This window comes from Schistocerca piceifrons, chromosome 5 (assembly GCF_021461385.2).
Source record: "Schistocerca piceifrons isolate TAMUIC-IGC-003096 chromosome 5, iqSchPice1.1, whole genome shotgun sequence".
Classification (NCBI taxonomy): domain Eukaryota; kingdom Metazoa; phylum Arthropoda; class Insecta; order Orthoptera; family Acrididae; genus Schistocerca; species Schistocerca piceifrons.
This window is the reverse complement of record NC_060142.1, coordinates 414999507-415016350: the sequence shown is the minus strand read 5'-3', so window position 1 is coordinate 415016350 and position 16844 is coordinate 414999507. Positions and strand designations below refer to the sequence as shown.

The window sequence follows — 16844 nt, the reverse complement described above, 5'->3', positions numbered from 1 at the left end:
TTCCTACCTGTAAGAGAGGGTTCTGTCAAGAATCACTCATAGATATTTTGGAGAGTCTTGGTGGTGAAGGACCTGGCCACTAAAGGTGACATTCAACTTCGCATTGGCCATTCTGTTGTTAAGGTGAAAGCAGCTGACTTCAGTCTTTGTTCGATTTGGTATCAGTCTCCACTTTTTGAAGTATTCATCTATTGTACTTAGATCGACGGATAGGACCTCCTCACCAGCTTCAAGAGTTCTCTGCTGGGTGGCCAAGGCCAGATCATCTGCATAGATGACCTTCCTTGACTCTGTTCCAGGGAGGTCAGATGTCCGCAAGTTGAACAGGATTGGTGCCAAAACTGAGCCTTGAGAAAGACAGTTATCAAGTTTCTTCTGTCTGCTTAGTTGGTTGCCAAGGACTACTTGGTAGTATCTCTCAGACAACATGTTGTTTATGAGCCTGATTGTGGTTTGGCAGTGTATGACATTGGCGAGTTTGTACAAGAGTCCTTGTCTCCATACTGTATAATAGGCAGCTGTAAGATCAATAAAAGCCACTGACATTTTAAGGCAACGTTGGAATCCAGCTTCTATGTGTGTAGTTAAGCTGAGCACTTGGTCTGCTCAGCTTCTGTTTGGTCTGAATCATGCCTTTTGGATGAGAATAACTTCATGGATCTTTGGACCAATTTGGTTAGGGTGACTCTTTCCAAAAGCTTGTAAGAGCTGCTCAGGAGGGCGATTGGGTGATAGCTAGCAGTTTTGTTTCCTGGTTTATCTGGCTCCAGTATTGCTGTGATTTTTGTTTTTTTTGAATGCTTTTGGCATGTTCCCTGATAGCATAACATTAGTGAAGAAACTTGCAAGCCATGCACGAGTCCTTTTTCCACAATTGATGTGGAACTCTGGGTGTATCCAATCAAATCCTGGAGCTTTGCCTTTTTTTTCATTTCTTTGATTGCTGCAGTGATCTCATCTATAGTGAAGTCTCTGGAGTACACTGATTTGTTGGGTGCCTTCTGCTTCACGTTTCTGAGCTTTTTCTTAACCATTCTTATGTGTGGCTCATGTGGGGGTGCTTTGGAGAGAGAACTTATTCTGTTTGCATCTGGTATGGTGTTACTACAGGATCTTTTTGGGTGGGTGGTCGACTTCCTCCCAGTTTTCTCAAGAGGTTCCACGCCTCTCTTTTTGATCTCTTAAAATCCAGAATTTTTGGTTTTGCTCCCAGCACTCCTTACAAGCTTTATCAAGGTGTTTTACAAGTTCTGCAGCATTTCTGCTGTCATTGGTGGTTAAATAGAACTGCTACAGTTCTTCGCAGTCATTACTCCAGTCTGGGTTATATTCTCTCCGAAATCCTATAGGCATGTACTTTTTTGCTGTTCTTAGATCTGTCCTGACGAATCTTTCATAATTTTCACTTAGTGGGGGGATCCATCTGATCATTTTATCAAGTTCTTTGGAGAATTTAGTCCAGTCTGCTTTTCCAAAGTTCCATCTTGGTCTAGGCATTGATCTGATTACAGGAATTTGAATTCCTGTGTCTAGAATTACTGGCTGGTGTTGGCTTTTTGGGAAACCTCCAAGGACTGTATGTAGAGGTTGTCACTGGGAGTCCTGTGTTACAAAACATAGGTCAGGGTTCGAATTCTTGTTTCAGGCTGCAGATTTAAATGTTCCCTTGTCCTTTGAGTCAAAAACTAGGCTAAGGTTGTTATGTTGAGCCCAATTTGCAAGGTCCTCACCATTTCTGTCAGTATAACTGTATTTCCAATTGCTGTGATGGCTGTTGAAGTCGCCAATATACACACTTGGATGCGAAGAAACGGGAAGAACATAAGCTGGCCAGTTATCTGCTGGAGGCTTGTAGACATTTGTTATAGTAACATCTTCAGCTTTAACTTAAGCTGTAGCTCTGGTGGTGTGTAGCTCCCAGGACTTCATAGAATTGACATGTCCACTTGAATACAGTCGTTGCTCATTATTTTTATGAGTTTCTTGAATGACTGCCACATCTACATTGTTTTTGAGTAGCATACAAGAAAGATGTTGTGAATTAGATCGGCTGGGCCCTTTGATGTTGAGCTGTAAAATTTTAATGTTATGGCTTAGGTGTCTGGCTGGTGGCTTAAACATATGTTTTTGGTATTTGGAAATTACAACTGTAGTTAACACACAAATTTTTTTATGTTTGCGTAAGCATGTTGCACAGCCTTTAGTAAAATTTTTTGGTAGTATCCAGTGAAAGTTATGTGATTACATGAACAATTTAGTGAAAGTCAATTGACAGCACTCTGTAATAAAAGCTGACCATGGTCAACAACACATTTTAAAAGTAAACAAATATGTTAGTGCAAACAGCAGTATTACCTTACACTGTCATTAAGTCATATCTGTTTCAGTTGTTACCACTGAACAAAAACATTGGTGTAAACCATAGCCTCAGAACAGAAAGATCTAGATCATGTATAGCAACCAAGAAATTTACAGAAGCAGCAGAAAGGGGGAGGGGGGGAGAAGGGCATCAAAGTAATGTATTTACATTCTGTTTCAACAGTTTATAAGAAGAATATTGACATTTAACAATATGAAAGCAGTAGAATGATATTTCCTAATAAATACTGTAATGTATGCAATGTGGACATGTTTTGACAGTGTTTGTACAGAGTAGATGTTAATGCAGAATGCCAGAGAAACTGATTTACAGTGCTTCATGATTTATAGAGAAAGTAAAACAATATTATTTTATTAATATCACAACTCTGCCAGATAGGCCCATTTCTGGTAGTGGTTCTTTCACATTGTGCTGCTACCTAATTAATAAACTCCTTTTCGGGTGGAGTTTAGTTCACTTTTGATATGATTGCCTTTCATGTAACAGTCGTTACTTTCAATTACCCTGCTGGTGGTTGCATCTCTGTTCAGTTTGTGATTTAGATTAAAAATTGTGTCTTTAATTTTTTTTGTGGTTGAGTTAGCTGAGCATGCTGCTATGCATTCCATGTAGGGCGTGGCAAGAAGCAACAGTAGCAAAGTGCCTGCACACAGAATGGTTTCCAGTGTGGTGATGGCCATGTCAGGACATTTTATGTTGTGAGACAATGTTGACTTCCTTGATGTTAGAGAATCATTGATACTGCCTTGATATGAACTTCACAGAATGTGAAGTGATATTTTCGAGCGAAATATTTATGGACATTGGAAGGCAGTTGTAAGCGCAGCATACAATCCATTATCCATTTGCCAGATACCTCACATAACGTTTGGGATATCTTGCATGAGATGGAAACCACGCATTCAATTTGTAGAAGGTACTTTACCTGTCAGATGATGGCTTCCTGTACATGTTGACTTCTGTCAGTGGTTTCCACACCAAATTTTCCCCTTCCTTGACCTTGCTGTTTTATTTGTTGCAGTCTTCATTTGTAAGAGAGGTTACATTCAACATCAGCAATCTTGTGTGAGACTTCAAAAATCCTCACACAGTCATGTGAGGCACAATCATCCTAGAGTAACAGTGAATATGTGAGCAAACATTGTATAAAACCATATCATGGAGCCCAATCTTCTGCCCAACATACACCTCTTCAGGGCATTGTTTAATTAATAAATGATGTGTTTTCAGAAATTGTGTGTATAAAGGGGCTGATGCACACATTTGCATTCATGTTAGCGATCATCATAATGGCTTTTTGGTGTTGTTGTTGATGATGAAGAATTATTTTTGAAATATTTAGCCATTTTTAACCATATTAGACATTCATTGGTGTACATATCATGCAGTTTCAGAATATCTTGTAATACCAGCAGTGCATTGTAAGCCAATTAGAACACATCTCAGAAATTCAGTTAGCATAGAACCTCATGTGTGTACAAGTATAATCTTGGAACTGAAGCACGTGACTGCGCTCTCTCTCTCTCTCTCTCTCTCTCTCTCTCTCTCTACCGAGCGAGGTGGTGCAGTGGTAAGCACACTGGACTCGCATTCGGGAGGACGACGGTTCAATCCCGTCTCCGGCCATCCTGATTTAGGTTTTCCGTGATTTCCCTAAATCGTTCCAGGCGAATGCCGAGATGGTTCCTTTGAAAGGGCACGGCCGATTTCCTTCCCAATCCTTCCCTAACCCCAGCTTGCGCTCAGTCTCTAATGACCTCGTTGTCGACGGGACGTTAAACACTAACCACCATCACCACCACTCTCTCTCTCTCTCTCTCTCTATCTCTCTCTCTCTCTCTCTCTCTCTCTCTCTCTCTCTCTCTATCTCTCCGCCCCCCTCCTCCCCCCCCCCCCCCCAGCCTCCTCTCTTTAAGATATTTTTAATGTACAGCATGACATTTGAAAACACTTGCAGTTGCCCAGTGCATGATTATGACAGCTGTGTGTGGTATTTTTGTGCTGGTGGAGCCACAATGAGAACACTACTGAGGTAAACAATGCACAAGGGTAATCCCAAAAGTAAGGTCTCCTATTTTTTTATAAGTACAGAACTCTGTTTGTATGGCAGTTGGTCACACTGTTATGAAGAGTTCTTCACACACTGTGTGTAAACTTGCGCACGCCGCACTGAAGCACTCAGTCTTGGCTTGGCAGCCATTGAGAACAGAGCCCCCTTTGGATGTTACCACCAAGTGCGAATTGCGCGCAGTTATTCGGTTTTTGAACACAAAGGGTGCTGCACCATCGCCAATTGACAGAAGTGTATGATGAGTCGTGCATGGATGTCAAAAATGTTTAAGTGGTGTAGAGAGTTTGCAGCTGATCGAACCGAAATTCACAACAAACAAAGGAGCGGGAGACCATCAATTTCTGAGGAGACAAGGTTGAAGGTGGCATGCATGAAGATCAGAGGATCACCCTGTATGATCTCTGCATGTTGGTTCCTGAGGTTTGGCCAGAAAGCGATTCAGCTCTGATGATGAGGTGAAAGAAGAGGTTTATAACTTTCTGAACAGTATAGTGGTGAGCTGGTATGACATGGGCATACAAAAACTGCCACAGCGTCTACAAAAATGCATCAACAGAAATGGTGATTATGTCGAAAAATAGCTAAATGTTCAAGCTGTAAACTGATGTAAACCATTGTAGAAATAAACAGATCTATGTACTTATAAAAAAATAGGAGACCTTACTTTTGGGATTACCCTCGTAGAACAGTTTCATTCAAATATTAAGGGACACAAGTCTCCTTTGTGGAGTTTGAAATAAAGACAAATACTGATTAACTGGCCGAAGATAAACACTGCATAGTGATTGTCCGATGACGATTCTTTAGACTCTGCAGCCGATATGTGGCCCAGAGAGCTTGAAGGAATAGATAGTTTGATAGCTGAGATCGAAGTGCCGATGTGTGATTGAGCACTGGCCTAAATACTGTCACGGTGTGATTTGCTGGTGAGCAGGTGACATGTCATAGGAAAATAGTACCCGTGATTGCAGCACTGTGCTCATAGAAGTGTGCTCTGCTGGCAGTTGACTCAGTGCTCCTTGCAGCAGCTGCAGACTGTGGGTACAACAAATCAACATATTGTTGTGGTTGTTGTCTGGAACATTTACCAACATGTGAGACAAGTGCAGATCATTATTTAGCGTGGCACTTGTGCCAGTCACAGCAGACGATGCCTGAAACGTGACCACCCATGGGACACAAGTGTGTTACAGGTTTGCAGATTGCTGTCTTGTAGGTGGGACACAGCATCTCTTCTCCCAGGAAAGAGATGGTGAAGCCATCTGCAACGATCGAGCCTCCTTCCCACCATCTGGAAAAATGATGGCGGTACCATTGGGAGACATAGGGCAAGGAGCCATCGTGGTGTTGACCCCGAGGAAGTAGCATCAGAGGTTTGTAGTAGCTGTGCCCAGAGGCTGGTATCTTTGACCCACCACGAGTCTGATGTTGGCAGATCTGGAGCAGCTGGCAAGACAGTCAGCTGCCAAGGAACAAGCGATATGGAGTGAGTCTGCAAGGAGACCAAACATATTGAAGACAGGTACTACATATGTATTGGCGCGGGGGGTGTACTGTGGCAGAAAATTCATCACCAAACTGGAATGGGGCAAAAATAGAATGGCATAGCATTGGAAAATTCCTTGTGGCAATACTACGTATGCCTTTCGCCTTTAGAAGCGCAATAAGAACACTGCCCAGGTAAACGTTATAGAATTGTTTTTTTATTTGAATACTAAAGTACGTCTCCCCTTTGTGGATTTCGAAGAAAAAAATAAATAATTATTAAATGGTGGAACGCACCTCTCTTAGTAGCTGTCAGTTTTGTGGGACAACAAATTGGTTTGTTATTGTTGGTGATGTGTGGAACATTTACCGACATATGGGATGGGCATGGATCAATGTTTGTGTTGCACACACTTGTACTTTTCGCAGCAGTTGATGTTTGAAGCATGGTCACCTGTGGGACATGAATGTGTTGCAGGCTGCTGTCTTGCAAGAGGGACACAACAATGTGGGTAGTGAGCATCATATTACTCAGGTCCTATTACTCAAGTCCTGCAGACCTAGTTTTCTTTGACAAGTTATTCCCTTTCTGTCAATGTAGAGCCTCTTCACTCCATCAGTCTGAAGAAATGGCTTACTTGTCAAAATGTTTTTCCATGTCATCATATTCTTGGGTCTCCCAAGTGGTTGAATTTTTTGTCATGGTTCCTTCATTACAGTTCTGCACATACTGCTCTCAGTGATTCTAGCCACATGGCCAGCACTCCCGTTTCTCATATTTGTGATCTGGTGACTGCTGATCTCCCATTACATCAAATTTCTCTCCTTTTGCCTGCTGTCTTTATTCTCCCCCATACTTGACCGTAACTACTATTCTTTCCATCACACTTCTTTCAGAGATTTGTAGCTTCTCCAATCCCTCCCACCAATCCCTTCCTGGCTTTTCATGTTTCTGTTTCCTAGGGAACATCTGGTTGAATGCTGATGAAAACATATGCGTTCATATGGAGAGGCCAACTGACATACGGGTCCCAAAGATGGGCAGCAGTCTAGATGATTGATCTGGTAGAGTAACATTAACCATCATGGCTTTACTGTGAACAGTTGAAAGCAACGTGGTACTACAACCATTATATTTCCCTGAGGGTGTGGCGGTCTGCTGCCAGCTGAAATTCTGCAAAATATACACTGTGTCGCACATCATATGGGGATGAACATTGTCATGGAGAGCACACCTGCAGTAAGCAGTGGCACATTGCAGTTTCGGTGTTGTTTCACAATAATCACAATAATGGTTGGCATTCACCATTTCACCTCTAGGCAGGAAGTCAAGGAGCAGAATGCCCTTTTTGACCCAGAACACTGTGCACATCGCTGTCTGCGTCCACACAGTCTGAATTTTTTCTTGATCAGAGATCCAATGTGATGCCAATGCATTGACTACTGCTTGGTTTCCGGGACAAGTGGGAAATTGACATCCCATAACCCATGACGATCCTGATGAGGAACTCATCACTATCATCACGATACCACTGCAGAAATTGTGTTGTTCCAAAGCGTTTCATTATGTGCTCAGGTGTCAAGTTTTTCGACACCCACCTGACACAATTTCTTGAACAGCAGGTGGTTAGTGACAATTTCATGCAACAAGGATTGATCTGCAGAAAATGGCTGCTGAGCTCCTTAATTGTGAAGCGATAATTCTCCAGGATGTGCTGCCACAATAGCTCAACCAGGTGATCATTGATCAGGGACAGTTGCCCACTGTGCTCTACATCATGGACATTTTGATGGCCTTAGGAAAAAAGCTTACATCAACAAAGCACCACATGTTTGCTCATGATGTTCTGCCCATAGACCTGATGATGAATTTTAATGGATGCTATATTTTGTGCATTGAAGAACTTTATTACTGACCGAACCTCACAGGTGGTGGGAGAACAGGTAAGAGATGCCATGTTGGGGCACTGCTGCCACGGTACTGGCTCCAGGTAAGATCTGTGTGGCCGACATTCGACTGTCCCACCATAGATTCGTTGTGCACACACATTTTTCTCAACTAAATAAGTCTACTTTAAAGGAAACAACCTCAGGAAGCTCACTTTCTGAATGTGCCTTGTATATGGCAATGATGATGATGATGATGATGATGATGATGATGATGATGATGATGATGATGATATCTTCTTGGATGAAATATTCCATGCGTAAAACAGTCCCCCATTCTGATCTTCAGGTGAGGACTACTCAGGATGATGATATGACCAGAAAACAAAACTGGTGTTCAGAAGGTGAGAATGTTAGATGCACATAAATGGGCAAGTAGTCAGAGAATTTGAAAAGAGAAATGGATTATTTGAAGTTAGACCTACCGGGAATTAGTGAAATGTGGTAGCAGGAAGAGGAGGACTGCTGGTAGAGTGAGACCAGCATTATAAGTACAAAATCGAATAGGGTAATGCAGGAGTAGGTCTACTAATGAATAAGCAAATGTGAATGCAGACAAGATGTTACTAGCAGCATAGTTGAATGCAGTATCGTGGCTATGATGAACACTAAGCCAACACCCACCACATTAGCGCAAGTTCATATATGTTTACAGCTCTGCAAACAATGAAGGTACTGAAAGATGAGATAAAAGGAATCATGCCGGTTGTTAGGGGAGACAAAAATCTGATTGTAATAGGGGACTGGATGAAAAGGAAAGCAAAATAAAATAGGGAAACACATAACAGATAGAAGAGAATGTAAGCAAGGGAGCCATCTAGTAGAATTTTGCTCAGACCACAATGTAATTACAAAAAATTGCAGTGTCTGTTTTGTGAAGAAGTATAGTGCCATGTCCATAGGAACAGGCATTGTGGAGATTACAGTTACTATGAAAGACATGAAATGTATTCACAATTGTGAATATGAATTACCCCCAGCTGCTTAATGGAGTGAGAAAATGAAAATTTGAGTCAGACCTGAACTTGAACCTGGATTTCTTGCTTTATGTGAGTTGTCACCTTAACCACTTTGGCTGTCCAAACATGACTCACAGCCAGACCCAAACTTCCGTATGTCGTCATCCATGTGTCGTGCTCATATATCCTATTAATGTTGTTCTCATACAGGGGAAACACTTTTTTGTAAGTCACAACCCAGGTATTTGCCGATAAGTACGAAATTTCAGAGCCTGTATTCTGAAGAATTACAATGCAGTGTTCTTTCGGACATGCCTAGTACTCCATGGTCTTTTACTCTTAATTTTAGCTAATGTTAGTGTCAATCACCCAACAAATAGTGGGACCTGGTCCTGCTCTGACCTCAATCATTTTGAATTGATTGTAAAAAAAAAAAGTAATTAGCCCAAATTCGGAAAAAAGTATTAAGATATCACTATACATAATCAGAATAAGATTCTGGGACTATGTTGCAGTCCTGCCAACAAGTTTTCTGCACTTAGAAGTCCCTTTTAGAAACACCTTTCAGGCAGCACATTGGAGCCTTTCTGACCTCTGCTACATTCTCGTGTCCTTTCAGGACTTGCTTCATTTCAGAAAACAGGAAGAAATCCACCTGGGTTACACCAGGACTGTAGGTAGTCTGAGAAAGTGTTTTGATGCCGTTCCACACCAGGCAGTACAAAGCAGGTGTGGCTTGGTGCATTATTATGATACAGTGTCTAGTTGGCAGCGATACCTGACCTCACACACATGACTTTTCCCCTTCAATCTTTTCAGCATTTTCAATATCATAAAAATTCATGGTAGGCCACAGCTTTTGCTCCAAAGAAGACAGCGAGCATAGCTTTGAATTTGCCTGCTTTTTTGCAAGAGGAAGTTGGTATATGTCATTCAGCACTTCGTTTTATATATATGTATATCAAAAAACAAAGATGATGCGACTTACCAAACGAAAGCGCTGGCAGGTCGAAAGACACACAAACAAACACAAACATACACACAAAATTCAAGCTTTTGCAACAAACTGTTGCCTCATCAGGAAAGAGGGAAGGAGAGGGAAAGACGAAAGGATGTGGGTTTTAAGGGAGAGGGTAAGGAGTCATTCCAATCCCGGGAGCGGAAAGACTTAGCCTTAAAACCCACATCCTTTCGTCTTTCCCTCTCCTTCCCTCTTTCCTGATGAGGCAACAGTTTGTTGCGAAAGCTTGAATTTTGTGTGTATGTTTGTGTTTGTTTGTGTGTCTTTCGACCTGCCAGCGCTTTCGTTTGGTAAGTCACATCATCTTTGTTTTTTGATAAATTTTTCCCACGTGGAATGTTTCCCTATTTTATATATATATATATATATATATATATATATATATATATATATATTTATATATATAAAAACAAAGATGAGGTGACTTACCGAACAAAAGCGCTGGCAGGTCGATAGACACACAAACACACACACAAAATTCAAGCTTTCGCAACAAACTGTTGCCTCATCAGGAAAGAGGGAAGGAGAGGGGAAGACGAAAGGAAGTGGGTTTTAAGGGAGAGGGTAAGGAGTCATTCCAATCCCGGGAGCGGAAAGACTTACCTTAGGGGGAAAGGAGGACAGGTATACACTCGCACACACACACATATCCATCCACACATACAGACATATATATATATATACACATATATATATATATATATATATATATATATATATACACACACACACACACACACACACACACACACACACACACACACACACACACACACACTAAGTACAAAGCTCAGGACGAAAAGCGATTTTTTTTAAACTTTTCATGTATGTTCCTCATCTGGAAATCCTCGTTAAAAATGATGTGCACAATCATTTTATCAATTCCAACATGGTCCACCATGCTCAAACATTTTTCCACTGGTCTGAATTCAACACACCATGGTCTGCTGTACTCCCTCAACCATCTTTGAAGCACTATGGCCATCTCAAAATGGCAGCTTACGATAAGCTTTCTTGCTGGATCTTAGCCAGCATCCCCATAGCCTACTTCGTGAGTTTTATACAGATTTTGACAGAATGTTGCATTTTTGAGCTTTGACTGAGCCTACAGACAGGGTTATAGTAAGGTGGTGATACACATTGCATGAAAACTCATAGACAAATGACACTAGTTGTGTTTTGAAAGTGAATTCCCCCCCCCCCCCCCCCCCCCCACACACACACACACACACACACACACAGAAATTGCCAGGAGCAAGCACCCTGGGATGTATAGTCGTGTCAGAAAATAAGACAAATCAATATCTTTTCTACAAATACTCTGTGTAAGCACATTTTTCTCTCATGCTGTTTCTCAGACACATTTTTATTGTGTCTAAACAATACAATCTCATCTGAACAGACTAACCATTTATGATTACTTATCAGTACCATGCCAACCTCCTGTAGTCTGTCTGCCTGTGTGATGATTTTAAAATTAAATGAATTGTGTGTGTGGATAGTGCATAACAAACCAGATTTCACTTCAAAACTTGGATACCTATTCATCATGTAGCTCTGCCACAGCTGAGACTGTGACAGTGAGGTGATTGTGAAAGGATGGCAGAATTATGTTTGTTATAAATTCAGGTCTACTTGTGTTGAAAGATAGTCTTGTATCTACTCTCTTAAAGTTAAGATTAGAAGTTCAGTTTTGTGATTTCTGTCCTCTGTTTTCTCCATTACAAGTTGAAGTTTTAACCCAGTACAAATCAAAGAAAGTGTTTTAGTCCAAAATATAGACAGAAATATCAACTTCTGTTTGCATCAAGGCAGACTGATTTGCACTCAAAGGTCATGACAGCATGCAAGCCTATGTTAATGCTTAGGCAATTTAAGTTTGGGCCCATAGTTGCAGAAACGTAAAGATTCTTGAAGTACATTAGTACCCTATATGAACTAATGACATATTTTATTTTATTGTGACAGAGTATTGCCATTAAGTTTGATGGAAATTTGGCTCAAGTGGGTGCTTCATCAAACTGGAATGTATGGTGTTCTATTATTGTTGGAGCTCATGTTAATTGCCTTTTTAGGATTCTGTACCACAGTTGGTAAAAACAGAACCCTTATAAGATCACTTTGTTGTCCGTCCATCTGCCTGTTAAGACCCATTTTTCTCAGTAATGACTAGCGGTATCAAGTTGAAATTTTTGCCACACACTAAGGTTTGTGGTCCCTTGGTGGTGTGAAAAATTAAAGCTTTTAGTCAGTGTAATGAAAATATACAACCATTTATGTCTCATTTTGATATAAGCAAACTTGATTCATCAAATCCTATAGATGAAGTATCTACATACATGTCACACATGGTAGTCTAGCGATAAAGCATGTGCTTGGAGACCGAAAGATTGCGCGGTTGAATCTCACTTGGTTAATGGAGTATTCAGTCTTGTTTTTAACCTAGCCTTAACCCATCAACAGTGTGAGGAGTTGCCAGAAACAACTTGTGGTTTGGATTCCACATTAAACTATAAATTGGATAACAAGGGTAGTAGGAAGACTTGCATCCGGCCATTGAGCCATATTAAACTATTTTTATCATCATCATCATCAACAACAACAACAACAAGTATAATGGAACCCTCAGAGCACAAGTTTTACTTGCTTCTCATCTGTTATTGTGGAAGTCTCAGTAATCATTATCATTATAGTCTGGATTCATTGTGGCAGTTGATATTTAGCTAGATTAGTTTCGTAACATTATTGTATGAGGATCACTCCAAAAGAAATGCACACTATTTTTGTAAAAATACAGTTTCCATTCTGCATGTGTAAAAGTTTTACAGTGTGTAGATACACACTTCCCGCTTGTTTCTAAACTTAGTTCAACCTGTTCCCGTGAGTGGCACCGTCACAGCATGTCTTCAAAGTGGCTGCTACACTTTACAGTCGTCAGAAGTAACGTGCTGTCACATAATTCCTGTGCTGTGAAAACGAGACAATGGGAAACATCCACAAGAGGTTGAAAAAGGTGTATGGAGATGCTGCTGCCAATCACAGTACAGTTATGTTGGTGGGGAAGCAGGTTACATGATGAAAGCAGGCACGGCAATATTGAGGATTGTCCTCGCAGCGGCAGGCCTCGTACTACACGCACTCCAGACAATGTGCAGAGAGTTAACGAATTGGTGACTGCTGACAGACGCATTACTTTGAACGTATTGTCACACTACGTTGGGATAGGGGAAGGAAGTTTTTGTAGAATACTGAAAGTGTTGTGCCAGGTGGATTGCCAGGTTGTTGACAGTGGCTCACAAAGAAACAAGAAAAACGGTATGCAGCGAACTTTTGGAACAGTATGAGAATGGTGGAGATGAATTTCTTGGAAGAAAGGGATGAAGAGGCAATCAATGGAGTGGCATCATGCAAATTCACCCAAAAAAAAATTTCAAAACCACACCTTCTGCTGGAGAAGTTATGGCTACGGTGTTTTTCGATTCTGAAGGACTCTTGCTTGTGGACATCATGCCAAGTGGAACCACCATAAATTCTGATGCATATGTGACGACACTGTAGAAACTTTAAGCTCAACTGAGTTGTGTTCGACCACATAGGCAAGGATGTTTTGCTGTTGCACGACAATGCACGGCCACATGTCAGTCAAAAAACCATGGAAGCGATCACAAAACTCGGGTGGTCAACACTGAAACACCTGCCTTACATTCCTGACCTGGCTCCATGTGACTATCATCTCTTTGAGAAACTGAAAGACTCTTCGTGGAACAAGGTTTGAAGATAATGACTCCCTTGTGCACGCTGCCAAACAGTGGCTCCAACAGGTTGGTCCAGACTTTTACGGTGCGGGTATACAGGTGCTGGTTCCAAGATGGCCTAAGGCAGTTGAGAGGGGTGGGAATTATGTGGAGAAATGAAAATATTGTTCCTAAAGGATGTATCTACACACTGTAAAACTTTCAAACATGTAGAATAAAAGATGGATTAAAAAAAAAAGTGTGCATTTCTTTTGGAGTGACCCTCATATGTCCCTTTGTAAATTATTGTGAGGCATGCAGTTAGGTAGTAAAAAGATTCTTAAAAAAATAAAAAAAAACTTGTCAAAGTAGATTATTTTGGCATAGTTAATTGACAGTTTTTATATCAATAGTATCCATAGCATAAATTAAATGTCTGTTACTGGCCATTAAAATGATAATTAAGCAGGTCTGACAGTCAGTAATTAAAATTTGTTGGAATATCTAGCTATCAGGTTTGTAGAAAGTACCATTAACAAAATCAAAAAGGTGAGTATTCAGCCCCAGTTTTAATTTGTATGTTGGCCCATCTGCTTCAGACATCCCTGTTTTTAGTGAGTGGGAGGAGAATTCATGTGTCAAAAATTGTTTCTTCATTCTTGAGGCAGTGTTAGAGACAGTGCACAAATACCTGGGTATTATTCATACAGTATTTAAGAATGAGAGAACTTAACGACTTCCAACAAACCTCAAGGATAATTTCAAACCTTTTTGCACGTGCATGTTTGTCAAATGTTAAACATGCTAACTCATTTGTAAAGCAGACAGATGTTTGAAGCCATGTTACAAATGTGACTTAGATTCTTTAAACAATTAGTTTGCGTTAAATTTTGGTTATGTGAACAAATGCACAAATTTAAAGGCTGTCAGTTCAACTAAATAGTTAGTGGTTACCGTTACAAATGACTGATTTATTTGGGAGAACACTTGTAAGGTAGAACAGGTCTATTAAAGAGGCTGCTTAAACTGTGTTCAGCTGTCTTCTTCTGGACTACTGCTATGTAGTAAGGGATCTTCCAGATAGGGTTGATAGAGGACATTGAAAAAGTTCAAAGGGCAGCTCATTTTGTATTGTCACAAAATAGGGGGTCAGAGTGTCACAGATATAATATGCAGAATGAGGTGGTAATCGTTAAAGGTGTTTCGTTGTGGCAAATTCTTTTCACAAAATTTTAGTCACAGATTTCTACTGTGGTGTCACCGCCAGACACCACACTTGCTAGGTGGTAGCCTTTAAATCGGCCGCGGTGCATTAGTATATGCCGGACCTGCGTGTCGCCACTGTCAGTGATAGCAGACAGAGCGCCACCACACGGCAGGTCTACAGAGACGTACTGGCACTCGCCCCAGTTGTACAGCCAACGTTCATAGCAATGGTTCACTGACAAATACGCTCTCATTTGCCGAGACGATAGTTAGCATAGCCTTCAGCTACAATTGCTATGACCTAGCAAGGCGCCGTATTCAATTGATATTTATTATGTGAAGCATGTAACATCAAGAGCGATGTTCTACAATTGTGGATTAAAGTTAAGTATTATATCAACTATGTACTTTATTTGCAATTCTGAAGATATTGTCCTGTTCCAGACCTCACGCCAGTCAGCGTGTAATTAAACGCGTGCATTTCAGCCTCCTCTAGAAAAACAGTGTTGACTCTTCTGCCAACACTACATCTACCGTCTTCAAAAATACAGTACAACCCCACTTTATGTTTCCGGAATTAACGTTTTCCCACCGTTTGATATTTTTTTACCACTTTCGTCAGATTTCCTATGTTCGCAATGTTAATTCACAACTGATTTTGCTTCAACAAATTTATAAATTTCCTTTGATTTACACTTTATGAAAAAATGTTTGTGTGGAGAAAAAACTGGCATAAATCGATGCTATCATGATGTTGGGTGTCAAGTAGTGTTACCAAACATTGTGTGTTTTAAGTTTGTTGACACCAGGGTGCTCTACTCAGCAGATTTGAATCAGTAAATGTCACTTCGTTTGTAGGGGCTACCCGAACCATGGACCTTGCCGTTGGTGGGGAGGCTTGCGTGCCTCAGCGATACAGATGGCCGTACCGTAGGTGCAACCACAACGGAGGGGTATCTGTTGAGAGGCCAGACAAACATGTGGTTCCTGAAGAGGGGCAGCAGCCTTTTCAGGAGTTGCAGGGGCAACAGTCTGGATGATTGACTGATCTGGCCTTGTAACATTAACCAAAACGGCCTTGCTGTGCTGGTACTGCGAACGGCTGAAAGCAAGGGGAAACTACAGCCGTAATTTCTCCCGAGGACATGCAGCTTTACTGTATGATTAAATGATGATGGCGACCTCTTGGGTAAAATATTCCAGAGGTAAAATAGTCCCCCATTCAGATCTCCGGGCGGGGACTACTCAGGAGGACGTTGTTATCAGGAGAAAGAAAACTGGCATTCTACGCATCGGAGCGTGGAATGTCAGATCCCTTAATCAGGCAAGTAGGTTAGAAAATTTAAAAAGGGAAATGGATAGGTTAAATTTAGATATAGTGGGAATTAGTGAAGTTTGGTGGCAGGAGGCACAAGACTTTTGGTCAGGTGATTACAGGGTTATAAATACAAAATCAAATAGGGGTAATGCAGGAGTAGGTTTAATAATGAATAAAAAAATAGGAGTGCGGGTTAGCTACTACAAACAGCATAGTGAACGCATTATTGTGGCCAAGATAGACACAAAGCCCATGCCTACTACAGTAGTACAAGTTTATATGCCAACTAGCTCTGCAGATGAAGAAATTGATGAAATGTATGACGAGATAAAAGAAATTATTCAGGTAGTGAAGGGAGACGAAAATTTAATAGTCATGGGTGACTGGAATTCGTCAGTAGGAAAAGGGAGAGAAGGAAACATAGTAGGTGAATATGGATTGGGGGGAAGAAATGAAAGAGGAAGCCGCCTTGTAGAATTTTGCACGGAGCATAACTTAATCATAGCTAACACTTTGTTCAAGAATCATGAAAGAAGGTTGTATACCTGGAAGAATCCTGGAGATACTAAAAGGTATCAGATAGATTACATAATGGTAAGACAGAGATTTAGGAACCAGGTTTTAAATTGTAAGACATTTCCAGGGGCAGATGTGGATTCTGACCACAATCTATTGATTATGAACTGCAGATTGAAACTGAAGAAACTGCAAAAAGGCGGGAAT

At 40.9% G+C, this 16844-nt stretch overlaps 1 protein-coding gene and 1 non-coding gene across 2 annotated transcripts in view; both read left to right on the top strand.

The window, feature by feature from the left end:
• Nucleotides 1-16844, top strand: part of LOC124797858 (phosphatidylinositol glycan anchor biosynthesis class U protein) — a 96499-nt gene that overhangs the window by 70965 nt on the left and 8690 nt on the right. The window lies entirely within an intron of this gene.
• Trnaa-cgc lies at nt 3934-4006 on the top strand. The gene has a single exon. It is a non-coding gene; the product is annotated as a tRNA-Ala (tRNA).